The sequence below is a fragment of the Gossypium arboreum genome, chromosome 4, assembly GCF_025698485.1.
Source record: "Gossypium arboreum isolate Shixiya-1 chromosome 4, ASM2569848v2, whole genome shotgun sequence".
Classification (NCBI taxonomy): Eukaryota; Viridiplantae; Streptophyta; class Magnoliopsida; order Malvales; family Malvaceae; genus Gossypium; species Gossypium arboreum.
In genome coordinates, this window is record NC_069073.1 from 87,964,550 (window position 1) to 87,977,405 (window position 12,856).

Below are 12,856 nucleotides of genomic sequence, written 5' to 3' on the forward strand. Positions count from 1 at the left end.
TCTTAGCTGGTAGTAGCCAGATCTTAAGTATATCTTAGAGAACACTGTGGCTCCTTTCAATTGATCAAACAAACCGTCGATCCTTGGTAAAGGATACCTGTTCTTCACCATCACCTTATTGAGCTGTCTATAGTCTATACACAACATCATTGACCTGTCTTTCTTTTTCACAAAATGTATCAGAGCACACCAAGGAGAATAGCCTGGTCTCGCAAAATCCTTATCTGTTAATTCTTGTAGCTGAGCATTTAACTCTTTTAACTCCAACGGTGCCATCCTATACGGGGCAATCGATATAGGCGAAGTACCAGGGACTAACTCAATACCAAATTCGACTTCCCTAGCTAAGGGTAGTCCAGGCAACTCCTTTGGAAACACAGTCAAAAACTCACATACCACTGGCACTGATTCAATCTTCACTTCCGAAGCTTAGGTATTCAACATAAATGCGAGATAAGACTCATACCCCTTTCTCATATATTTTTCAGCAGTCAAAGAAGAAATCACTACAGATAAGCTATCCGGTTCACCTGATTCAACATAAAGAATATCTCCATTTTCACATTTCAGTTTAATGAATTTCTTCCCGCAATTTACAATGACATCATGGGTAGACAACCAATCCATACCAAGGATAACATCAAATTCATCAAATAGAAATAACATGAGGTTAGTCGGAAAACAATGACCTCTAATTGTCAAGGGATAATTTCTACATACTTGGTCAACTAACAAATGCTTGCCTAATGGGTTTGACACCTTTACCACAAATTCTATAGACTTGATAGGCATATTCATGCTAGACTTCAATTTCACACAAGCATACGAATGGGTAGACCCCGGATCTATCAAAGCAACAATAAAAATATCATGAAGAGAGAAAGTACCCGTAATTACATCTAGTGATGATGCCTCTTCGCGAGCGCAAATGGCATAAGTCCTTGCAGGCACTTGGCCCTCGGACCTCACGGAGGAATCTCTAGGTGCACCTCTACTGCTAGTCTCTCTTCCCGAATTCTTCTGTGGTCTACCCTTTGAAGGAGCATTACTCACTCTCACCTCTTGCTTTTCATCTTTCTCATCTATTTCAGGGCAGTTCCAGATGAAATGGTCTAACGACCCATATTTAGAACATCCTCTTTCATTCCCTCGACACTCACCAAAATGGCATCTACCACACTATGAACACTCTGGTCTGTTCGGTCGAGCACTACCAACACTCGCGATAGAAGTGGTCTGAGCCTTAGATGCCTTATACTGCTTATTCTTATTTCTAATCGAGAATCCCACTGAAGCATTCGATCGAGTAGTGAACTCTCTCGAACTATTAGATGAGAACTAGTGTGATTTCCTCATCTGTCTTTTCCTTAAGTCACGAGACTCAATATCAGCTTTTCTCTTTTCTTTGGTCAATTCTTCTGCCTTGCAAGCTCTTTCAACCAGCATCACAAACTCCCTTAACTCTAAGATACCAACCAATAACTGGATGTCTTCGTTCAATCTGTCCTCAAATCTCTTACACATGATGGCTTCAGTAGATACGCACTCCCTAGCATATTTACTGAGCCTTATGAACTCACACTCATATTCTGTTACTGTCATTCGGCCTTTCTTCAATTCTAGAAATTCTTTCATCTTCTGATCTATAAACCTCTGACTAATGTACTTCTTTCAAAATTCCTCCTAGAAGAACTCCCATGTAATCCTTTCCCTTGGCACAACCGACACAAGGGTGTTCGACCACTGGTAGGTCGAGTCTTGCAGGAGTGACACAACACATTTCATGCACTCTTCAGGTGTGCAAGACAACTCACCGAATACTCTAATGGTATTTTCTAGCCAGAACGCTGCCCTCTCGGGGTCATCATCTATGTTCACTCTAAATTCTTCTGCCCCTTGCTTCTTAATTCTATCTACCGGAGGTTTTTCTCTCCTAACCAATTCTACTCCTTGGGGAGCCATATGGGCAAGCTGAGGAATCGGAGGAGGTGGGGGAGGCGGAGTGTTCAGATTTTCACGAACGAACTCCGAGTACCAAGCATCCATCATATAGAGGTAGGCTTCTCTACCCCCTCCGCCCTAACTCATTATCACGGGCCCACTCTCTACTGGCGCGATCCCTTCAGTGGCAGTCGGCACGTTACTCTCTACATCGTTTGCCATTACTCTGTCGGGATCCATTTACTAAATGAAAACACAATTTAAATTATTCAGGAGTCCTCACACTATCATAATATATTTATGGCATGTATAGCTAGACTCGTACTCATGCTAAGTTAGTTTGAGAATCGACTAAACCATAGCTTTGATACCACTAAAAGTAACACCCCATACCCGAGTTCAATGCCGGAACAGGAATACGAGGTATTACCGGACTTAAACACATACAAGCATACATTTTCTAGTTATGAAATTTCGCTTAAATTTAAAACTTTTCACAATACCTTAATGTCCTTACCATGGGCCTACGAAGCCCCAAACACACTTTGGAATTGATTCAGGACTAATCTATGCACTCTAGAAATCTTTGTAGAATTTCAAACAGACAGGGACACACGCCCGTGTGGAAAGGTGACATGCCCCTGTGCCTATTTAACATGGTCATGTTGAAGGCCTGTATGACTTACATGGCCTGAGCATATCGGGACACGCCTGTGTCCCTAGCTTATACAAATTTATTTTTCGATTCGAACCTACAGGGGTTTTCACATTGCTTGACACATGCCCGTGTCCATCACCCGTGCCCCACATATAGCCAGGACACGCCCGTGTCTTAGTCCTTGTGAAAAAACCTTGACATTCTATTTCTGACGTCAACAACTCCTTAAGGGCGCACGGCCAAGGTACACGCCCTTGTGTTAGGCCGTGTCCTCCACACAGCTGAGACACACGGTTGTGTCTCTACCCATGTGTTTACTACCACGCATACTGACTTGTAATATTGAGGTACAGGAGACACACAGCCAGACTACACGTCCGTGGGGCAAACTGTGTGTCTGTCTGTATGGACAAAATAAGACTATTTTCCAAGCCTCTTTACCACCCTTACTTGCACCAACCTACACAATATCAACCAAAACCAATCCAAGCATAACATATATAACCAAATCAACCACAACCATGAGAAATTTGCATCCATACATTTAATAGTAATCAATATTATCCAACATTAATAGCCTATACAAAATGAATATCACATCCATCATATGAGCCAACACTTGTGGCTAAACTAACAAGACCCTAGACAAAAGATTCAAGTCCCTATACATGCCACAATCAAACATTTAAACTAGCTATACCAAAAGCTTCAGGTGATAGTGTGATTGATGCCTCCGACGTCCCTGGATCCACGATATTTGCTTGATGGCACTATAAAAAGATGGAAAAAGATAAGGAGTAAGCATAAAGCTTAGTAAGTTGCATACAAACAAGTAACAACATCAAATCCATATTATAATTCAACACAATATTCTTGAGTGAACAAAGGTAAATATCAATACATACTTATATATCACAAGTTTAGGCCAACAATTACAATATTTCCAAAAATCATTTTCATATCTAGAACTTACTCATGTCATTCTTACCACCAACGCGACATAACTAGACTCATATCTTATGAGTTTTGAATAAGAACCTGTGCCACTCACAACACGATTATATCATTCCATATCATTTTCATAAGCTTTAAAATAACCCATGAAACCATTTTGAATACTAAAGGATATCTGACAAGCTTTGCACAAGAGGGTGAATTGCTGATGCCACGTCTCAGACATGGTCTTACACTAGCTCTCATCTTAATATCGATCCCATATTCCAAACATGGTCCTACATTGGCTCTCATTACATTGACGATGCCATGTCCCAGACATGGTCTTACACTGGCTCTCATATCGTGGTCGATGCCATGTCCCAGACATGGTCTTACACTAGCACACATCACCCAAATGTCATGGCATGGATATCCAATCTATTCCTAGGTTCAATCGGGACTCTACTACATTAAATTTCATCATGCACTATTCATAAGCAAATTTCAACCATATTACACAAAATTTATCATTCAACACATAATAACGATAAAGTTGGCTTACTTACATACAACTTACCTCAGTATACAAAAAGTGACGACTAATTGGATTTAATCTACTTGTTTGGCCTTCCCCCGGTCTAGGTCTGGATTTTGTATTTCTTGATCTAAAATGATAAAAATTCACTAATTTAATTATCATATTAATCAATGCATTTCATAAATCATATTTTGAGAAAATGACCATTTTGCCCTTAGACTTTCACATAATTACTATTTTACCCCTAAGCTCGTAAATTGATTTTTATCAAATTTTCTCACTAACCAAGCCTAGCTGAATTCTTTTTATACTAGAAGAAGCCGAAAATTCCCATTATTGCACACATTTACCACATGATTTATAACTTATGCAAAATGGTCCTTAATTAGGGTTTTCATGAAAACTACTTCACAAAAGTTGTTTGTTTTACAACCAAGATTCATTTTCTTCCATAAAAATTCAGCAAAAAACATGAACACTCTCATGATAAAACCCTATACTTTCAACCATTTTGCAAAATAGTCCCCTCATTAGCTAGATTATGCTACAATGGTCCAAAAAGTACAAAAATTATCAAGAAAGGCCATCAAAATCACTTACTTGTAAGGGTAAAGACTGGCTGCAATTTTGAAGCTCCAAAACCCTAAAATGGTTGATATTCTCGATGGTATGGACAAGAGATGAAAAATATGACAACCCTTTTCTTTTTGTTTTATTTCTAGTCAAAATTAAGCTACTAACTTCACTTAATTTTGACTTTTCTACTCCTATTTGTCTCTATGGCCAGTCACCCTATTGAAATGGGTCTATTGTCCCTTTAAAGATCCCTAATTATGATTATTTAGCTATTTAACACCATTTGTTAGAAGAACAAAACTTTTTTCTTTTATGCGATTTAGTCATTTTTCACAATTGAGTATGCAATCGCTAAAATTATTTCACCAAAATTTTCATGCATTCATATAAACATGCTATAACACATAAAATAATATTAAAAATAATTTCTCTGACCTCGAGTTAGTGGTTCTAAAACCACTGGTCCGACTACGCCCAAAACTGGGCTATTATAATGCAAATCTAAGGAGGCAAATTGTAAGGAACAAGCACTACAGGCCAAGTACTATACGAAGTATTCATGATTTTAAAAGGATTAAATCAATTAGATGCTAACCCAAGCCTCAAATTCTTAGCATCACTTGCAAAGCTTGGAAATTTACTGTCAAATGATTTTTAACCTAAAGAATCCAAATGATGCCTTAATAATCCATCATCGGTTTGTTGATCATGATGCCATCTCATAGACTCAGCTATCTTTGATGACAAGAAAAGCCTTTGAAGCCTTGGTATTAGTGTAAATTATCAGAAAATCTTTACTGGCTTCTTTCTTGATTGTGCCTTCATCCTCATTCACATATTCTGCATTCCTATTCATCCAACAAGATTTACAGCAAACATGACAAGATTGTTGGTTTTTCCGATCACCCCAATACAACATGCAGTCATTTGGGTGACCATTAATTTTGTTGTACCCAAGGCCTAAATCCTTTATCAGTTTCTTCATATCTTTGCATAAATGAGGGATTTTCGCAAACGGAAACATATCTCTCAAAAACTCTAATAGCAGTGTAAAAGTATTCCTGGTCCACCCTCCCAAACATTTTAACTGAAAAAGACGAATGCAGAATGACAGTTTTGAAAATTTTGATCCCTCATAAAGTTCTTCACTCATTTCATTAAGTAGCTTGTAGAACTTCGCCTCTTTTCCATTTGGGCTCTTCATCAGGTGCACTTCTTCCCATTTGTGTAAAAGCATTTCCACCAATATCACAATCATCGGATGCAAAAATTTCAGGTGGTTACGATTGCAAACCATGACTGTGCATATTAAATGCATCCATCAACATACCTTCCATGTCATCTCCTCTAGACTGATGGTGCACATTATGAGGACAAGTCGGATTAATCGTTGAAAAGGTTCTACGAGGTGTACACTCTCTATGGAAAATCCCTTTTTTATACCCTCGAATAAAGCCATCAACAATTAGATGTTCATAGACAACTTCACGAATATGCCAATTGATGTTGCCACTCCTCTTACACGGGCAAAGAATCATATTCTCTTGGCTTGCATTTTGGAATGCAAAATTTAGATAAGTTTGTACTCTATTTCGATAGCTGTTGCTTACCTTTGACCAATTCATCCAACTCTTATCCATTTCGTAGTTCTTAAAGTCTAAAGTTGACAATTAATTATGGTTACTTTTAATGGATTTAAATCATGTCATTGTACTAAAATAGATAGTATATATCACGTATCACGTATCTAATTATTTAAGAAATATATATTAGTGGCAACATTTTACGTTTGGATACTCCAAATTCGCTATAAAAAAATTTACCTTGAAGATTTAATGCATTGTATTTTCTTGGATGTAAACTAATTCGTAAGTTGTTTATTTATAAGAATAATTAAGAATAAGGAAAAACAATGTTTAAATGTTAGAAATTGAATTTTTTATATTTTTAAATGTTTATGTAAGTTATGATAATCATAAACTTTAAATGTTTATGTAAGTTATAATTATCATCTTTAAATATTGACTCTTTTAATTATACTATTTCAATTTTTAAATTTGTATTTTTATCACCTTTATGTTTACTATACTTAAAAAGACAAAAATTAACAAATTAATAATTATAGGTTAATAAAGTAAATATTTGTTAATTTTTCATCTATTTTGAGTTATTTCGATGAAAAACACAAATTTAAAAATTAAAAGAGTCAAAATAATTAAATGAATGATTAAAAATATTTTTATTAAGTTAGATGATCAAATAAGTTATTATGCCTTCGTTTTTCTTGATTTTATTTTGCTTTTTTTTAAGTTAGATGATGAAATGGTATTTTGACCTAACTAATTACAAAAGTTAGTTACAAATATTTTGTGAAGCTTTTATTTTTATTTTTTACTTTTAAACAGTAACATTTAAACTTAGTTGTTATCATCCTCCTCTTCTAATTTGTAATTTTTATTTAGCTATTATCATGAGATAATAATTAATATAAAATATTTTAAGAAAATAATTACTTTAAAATTTTAAAATCCTTGAAATGAGTAACTTTATTAGAACAAAATTAAAATTAATTTTAAATTTGAAATATGATATTATTTAAAGTTTAAGCCATTTTACTTAGTAATTAATTTATCTCAAAAATAAAAATAAAATTATAAAATATAATTTAACATAGTATTATATGTTACATTAACAAATAATTTAAAATTATAAAAATAAAAAATAAAGTCAAAATTAAAATTAAAAATATAATGTAACAGCCCGATTTAGACCCTATTCAGAACGGTGGCTTCGGGACCACGAATCCGAGTCAGAAAAATTTGTAAAAATTATTTTCTGTATTTATTATGTGTGAAATTTTCGTGTTTTAATTTTGTCGTTTGAGTGCCCAATTTAATAAAATGGCTTAATCGCTTCAAATGAAAATTTGATGGTTAAATGTGAAAGGGCCGAATTGTTGTTGTCTTTATAATATGAAGTATTTATGCTGCAATTAGACCATAATTATAAATGATGGACGGTTGTGACCTTATATTATAATGGTTTTATATTTTATTATAAAGGTTAAATTTGAAAAATGTTAAATAATATATGTTATAATAAAACATAAATTAAACCACCATGCATTCATCTTTATTCTTATGACCGAATAACAAAAAGAAAGAAAATGAATAAATCTTAGGGTATTCAGCCATTGTTGAGCTTGATTAAGGTATGTAACTAGCTCAATTTTTGATAATTTTTACGTTTTTGAGATCGTTGCAGTGTAATGTACAAAGCCCATGCTTGAATTTCTGATTTTGATGAATATTTTGAGTTTTTCCATTGATGAATAATTGATATTTGTGATATTAGTTGATGAATTATGAAAGATTGTTTTGGATTAGTATGTTTTGTATTGGATTTTTTGATGAATTTGAGTAATTAGGGCTAAATTGTAAAAATAATAAATTAAGGGACAAAAATATGAAATAAATGAAATGTATGGACTTGTATGAGCATAAGGAAGATTCGGCCTAAGCTTGGTGTGTGCAAATTTTGCATGTTTTGTGTTTTGTGCAATTTGGACTAAATTGTAAAAAGTGTGAAATGTCAAGGGCAAAATGGTAATTTTCCTATATATGTGTTTTTGGAATAAATTGAAAGAAATTATGTTTGAATGAGTTTAATTTGAATCTGTTTAGATCAAGAACCAAAGAAATCAGATTTGGATCGGGGGAAAGCCGAAGTTGTCGATTAGTCATCCCGTTCCAATTATCGTTGTCTGAGGTAAGTTTATAAGCAAATAGATGTTGTTAATTTTAAATAAATATGAGTTTTATATGTTGAAATGAACTATGTGAAAGTATATATGTGTTAGCCGAATGTGTATATGCTTGGGAGCTATGTTTACGAATTTGTTTTGACCGAGTTACGACGTTCAAAAGCCCCGTATAAACCTTAGGAATAGCTAGGATGCATATTTCATGACATAGGATTTTCAATATGTGTTTTCGTGAAAGACCACGTCTAGCATGTTGGCATCGATATGCGATTACGTGTAAGACCATGTCTAGGACATCAGCATTGTATTTGATTTGTGTAAGACCCTGTGTGGGACAGTGGCATCGATATGTGATTACATGTAAGACCACGTCTGGGATGTTGGCATTGTACGATATGTGTGATTGTCCGAGTATCCTATTCAATTTCGAATGGTTCAATGAGCAATGATATGTATATTCAGCCAAGATAATGTTTATAAATGAAAGTATATGTTGTATATGAAATTGTAAGTTTAAATTTAAATGTGATTATGATAGCATGAATTGGTTTGGTTAAATTGAGTTGATTATGTCATTGAGTTATTTATTTACTTATGACTTGCTAAGCTATGATAGCTTACTCTGTGTGTATGTTTGTCTCTGTTTTATAGATTTTGGAGCCAAGTTACGAACTCGGGGATCGTTAGCGAAGTTTATCACACTATCAACTATTTTCAGTACTTTATAAGTTGAACTTAAACCTATGGCATGTATAGGCTAGTTTATGTTTATGTTTGATTTTGGGTTATGTAAATATGAGCCATGTGAAAATGGCTTATTCATTATGTTATGTTTGGTTTTGATGGTTCGGTCATTATATATTTATATGTGAATCATGGTTGATATATTTGCCAATGGTGATGAAGTTATGTCAAAGTATATGTGTATGGTATATTTGGTATGATGTGAAATTGTGGTTGGATATTCTTGTTGAGTGATATGCTAGATATGTAAGTGGGAAGTATTAGGTAAATGACTATAATTTGAAGTATTGTTAACCGGTTATGTGATGAAGTGAATATGGATAATGATTTTAAGTTTTTGATCATTGGTTGTAAATGATGTGCATTTATATTAGGCTAATGATAGATAAATTAAATATGTATGCATATGATATGTTTGTTTATGGTTTGATATTTAAAGTGACAAGTTGATATTTGTATTCGGTTATGCAATGATAAATTTTAACTTAAGATTGAATTTGTGGAATTGGTATGACTTTAATGGCTTAATTTTCATGTTAAAATTCAATTATATTTGACATGGTTGGAATTTATTTTGGTATGCATATCATATGATAGGTATGATTTGTGTTTTGGTTATTTTGTAAGATAAATGGTAACTTGTTCATTGCATGATTATAATTGGTTACACCTAGTCAAAATAAAGGAATATGTTTATGACATGTTTATTTGTGGATTAGTTATTTAGATTCGGTTTTTGATGGTAAGTATGTATAAGCATCATGTTTAAAGTATTGTGTATTTAGATTTGGTTTCATATGACTTATTTGATGAGATAAAAAGAAAGTTTAGGTATAATTATAATAGTAATGGTTTAAATTGATATGGTTATATGCATAACTTGACATGAGAAAAGATGTATATTTTTGGCCTTGTTTAATGCATGTTTATGTGTGTATATATATATGTCTATTATGCTGTGTGGTTGTTTTAGCTTAGAGTAATATGCATAATATATGAATTTATCTAATTATGAAATGGTATGTTTTATCACATGCATAAGTTTTTGTTAATTGCTGATACATGTTTGATTATGTTTAAGTTTTTAAAAGATAAATTTTGTTATGGGATTGAGTTACGAAGTATGAAATGTAAGGAATATTCTTTTGAGTTGTGTTATGTTAGGTAATGCGTCGTAACCCCATTCCGGCGACGGATACAGGTTAGGGGTGTTTCATATAAAAAGTTCATAGAATTTCAAAATATTAAAATTAAATACATTCATATCACCAAGCATCATGCTTTTGTTTTTCAATATCAAGCTCCTTATGTGATAGTGGTTAAAGACTAAAGAAAACAGGAATGAAAAACAACCATTAATTCTAGTCTCTACCAAGTATTAAAAAGGATAGCGCACCTTGGCAAAAAACTGCAACCTGCACTGGCACAATGTTATCTACCAACTAATACTAATAACTACGTATCTCCAAACCCAAACTTAAATGTTTCCCCAAACCAAAACCCTACAAGAAAACAAATTAACATTTATAAACCCTGTACAACAGATACACAAACCTAGTGCTAGCAAATATTTACCTAAACCAGCTTGTAAATAGAAAACAAAAATTCGTGAAGCTTCCTCAAATGCTAACAAATTTCCTAAACAACAATCTAACACAACTACTCAAGAGGCTGGCAACATTTCATCAAAGGAGAAAAGAAATAGTAAGTACAAGTGAAGAGAAAGTAGCAATTTTAAAAATAAGGGTGAAATTCACTGCAATTACCTTTACACACTTTGGCCTGCTTAATTCGGTCTGACCAAAAAAGAGAAAGAAATAGATATTTTGGAGCTCAGTAACTACCCTGCAAAATCGTGCTCTATATCAGGAACTTGCTGATGTAATCACATAACATAACTATATGTAGCTATTTTAATCACATAAGAAACTAAATAAGTGAACTAAAAACTAGTAACACCAAAGCTGTCACCACATATGCTTGTTCCATAAGATAAACCAAAATCATACATATGATCTTATCTGTACCTGGAAGACAAGAGGTTTATTCAAATCAACAGTGAATTTGTTTGCAACCATCTTCGCAACTGCATTAAAAAAAAATCTATTTAGCAAAGGATTTATAAATTACTAATTTTTTTAAAAGAATAACAAAAAGAGTGAGGATGACACAATATTCCACTTACGTCAGACTACTTTATGGAATTTGTACCATTACTTTAACCTCAAATTTCCAATTTTCAAACACATTTCAACACTCAACACTCGAGGATAAAAAGCATGAATCAGATTCCCACAGAGGCGAACCACAAATTATTTTTTTTTAAAGTTGTTCAAATTATAAAATACTAAACAAAGATTCAGTTACATCATATCTCAGCCATCAATCAGGAATTTGCAAAAAAGGGAAAAAAAAGAAAAAGAAACAATGCTACTAAAAAGTTTAGTAAACCAAACACTTATGTTCCTATTACTCCAATTTCTAAGCACCCAACCAGCATAATAACACAATGTACTTAACATCATAAAGCTACCCTAATCCCTAATTCTGAATCCAGAACCAATACAAAATGTACCATCATCTCCCTACTCATCTCTTCCACTACTCTTTTACGTCTCTAATCAGTGTACTTAGTGTTCTAAATTATGAGAAATTTATAGCTCCTTAATATCTTTGATTGAATGAGTAAACTGACATGTATATCATAGCTACTTCTAGCTAAAGTGTATGTAAACTAATGTTAACTAAAACAATATAATAAAGCTGGCTATGACCAAATAAAGCTCTCAAATACAAATAAGTGAACTAATGAAACAATTAAAGTTACAATTTATCATCATATAGCCTTAATAAACATAAAACATCAAAACTGCTCCAATGCAATGAAAAAAATAAACACATGAATGCAATTAAATCTCTCATTGCTTGTATTCCATAAAACTAAAGCAATCCTTATACTCTTTAACCAAATTTATATCTAAAAAAAGACTATCAGCAGTATCGATCCAATAAGCAGTAGCAAACCCACAATTTTTCTTAATGTGAAATCGGAACAAAAAATTTCAATTAAAAAATTAATAAAAAAGAGGCCAGATATTTAGGACAGACAAAAGCTCATGAAAATAAAGAATTATCCAAAAAACCCCATCGATTTGAAGCCAATTTACCCATATTTCAACAACGACAAAAGAATTATCATCCTTAAAAGAAAAGAGACAAAAATCTATCAATCATTTAAAACTTAGCACTGCAATTGTCCAAATCCCTTTGAATGGATTTCTTCACGTAACCCATCGATCTTAATGGCATGTAATTTATTAATCTAAATCCAAAATCTAAATTCCAGGTCAGTTAATGAATAAAGTACATTTGAACTATCCAAATTAAAATTTCTAAAATTTTAACACGATTGAAAACTAAAGGAAGTAAATTTTAACAAACCCAAACAAAAAAACATGAAAAACCTCACATACTTGCTAAGACTCACGGAGGCAAGCGACTGAGTTCGCTGCTGGGTAAAGTGGCTAGGCGTCAGTTGCTCGGCTATAGCCTATAAGGAAATGGGGCACAGTGGGTGTTTAGGGTTTCGAGAAATCAAAGAACAGACTAAGAAATAAAAGGTTTGAGAAGAACTGAGAGGATTTTGGGGTATAAAATGGAACATGTTTGTTTATTTTAGTCAAGCAAAGAACAGGCTGAG

The 12,856-nt window shown here is 33.3% G+C and overlaps 2 long non-coding RNA genes across 2 annotated transcripts; both read right to left on the minus strand.

Moving 5' to 3' along the window:
* Positions 1-3,121: 3,121 nt before the first annotated feature.
* Positions 3,122-4,214, minus strand: LOC128291700 (uncharacterized). The gene is made up of 2 exons (XR_008281520.1): positions 4,113-4,214; positions 3,122-3,369 (listed from the first exon to the last, which is right to left on the minus strand). It is a non-coding gene; the product is annotated as an uncharacterized LOC128291700 (long non-coding RNA).
* Positions 4,215-10,367: 6,153 nt separating this feature from the next.
* Positions 10,368-11,280, minus strand: LOC128291906 (uncharacterized). The gene is made up of 3 exons (XR_008281891.1): positions 11,184-11,280; positions 10,923-11,001; positions 10,368-10,658 (listed from the first exon to the last, which is right to left on the minus strand). It is a non-coding gene; the product is annotated as an uncharacterized LOC128291906 (long non-coding RNA).
* Between the last annotated feature and the right edge of the window lie 1,576 nt (positions 11,281-12,856).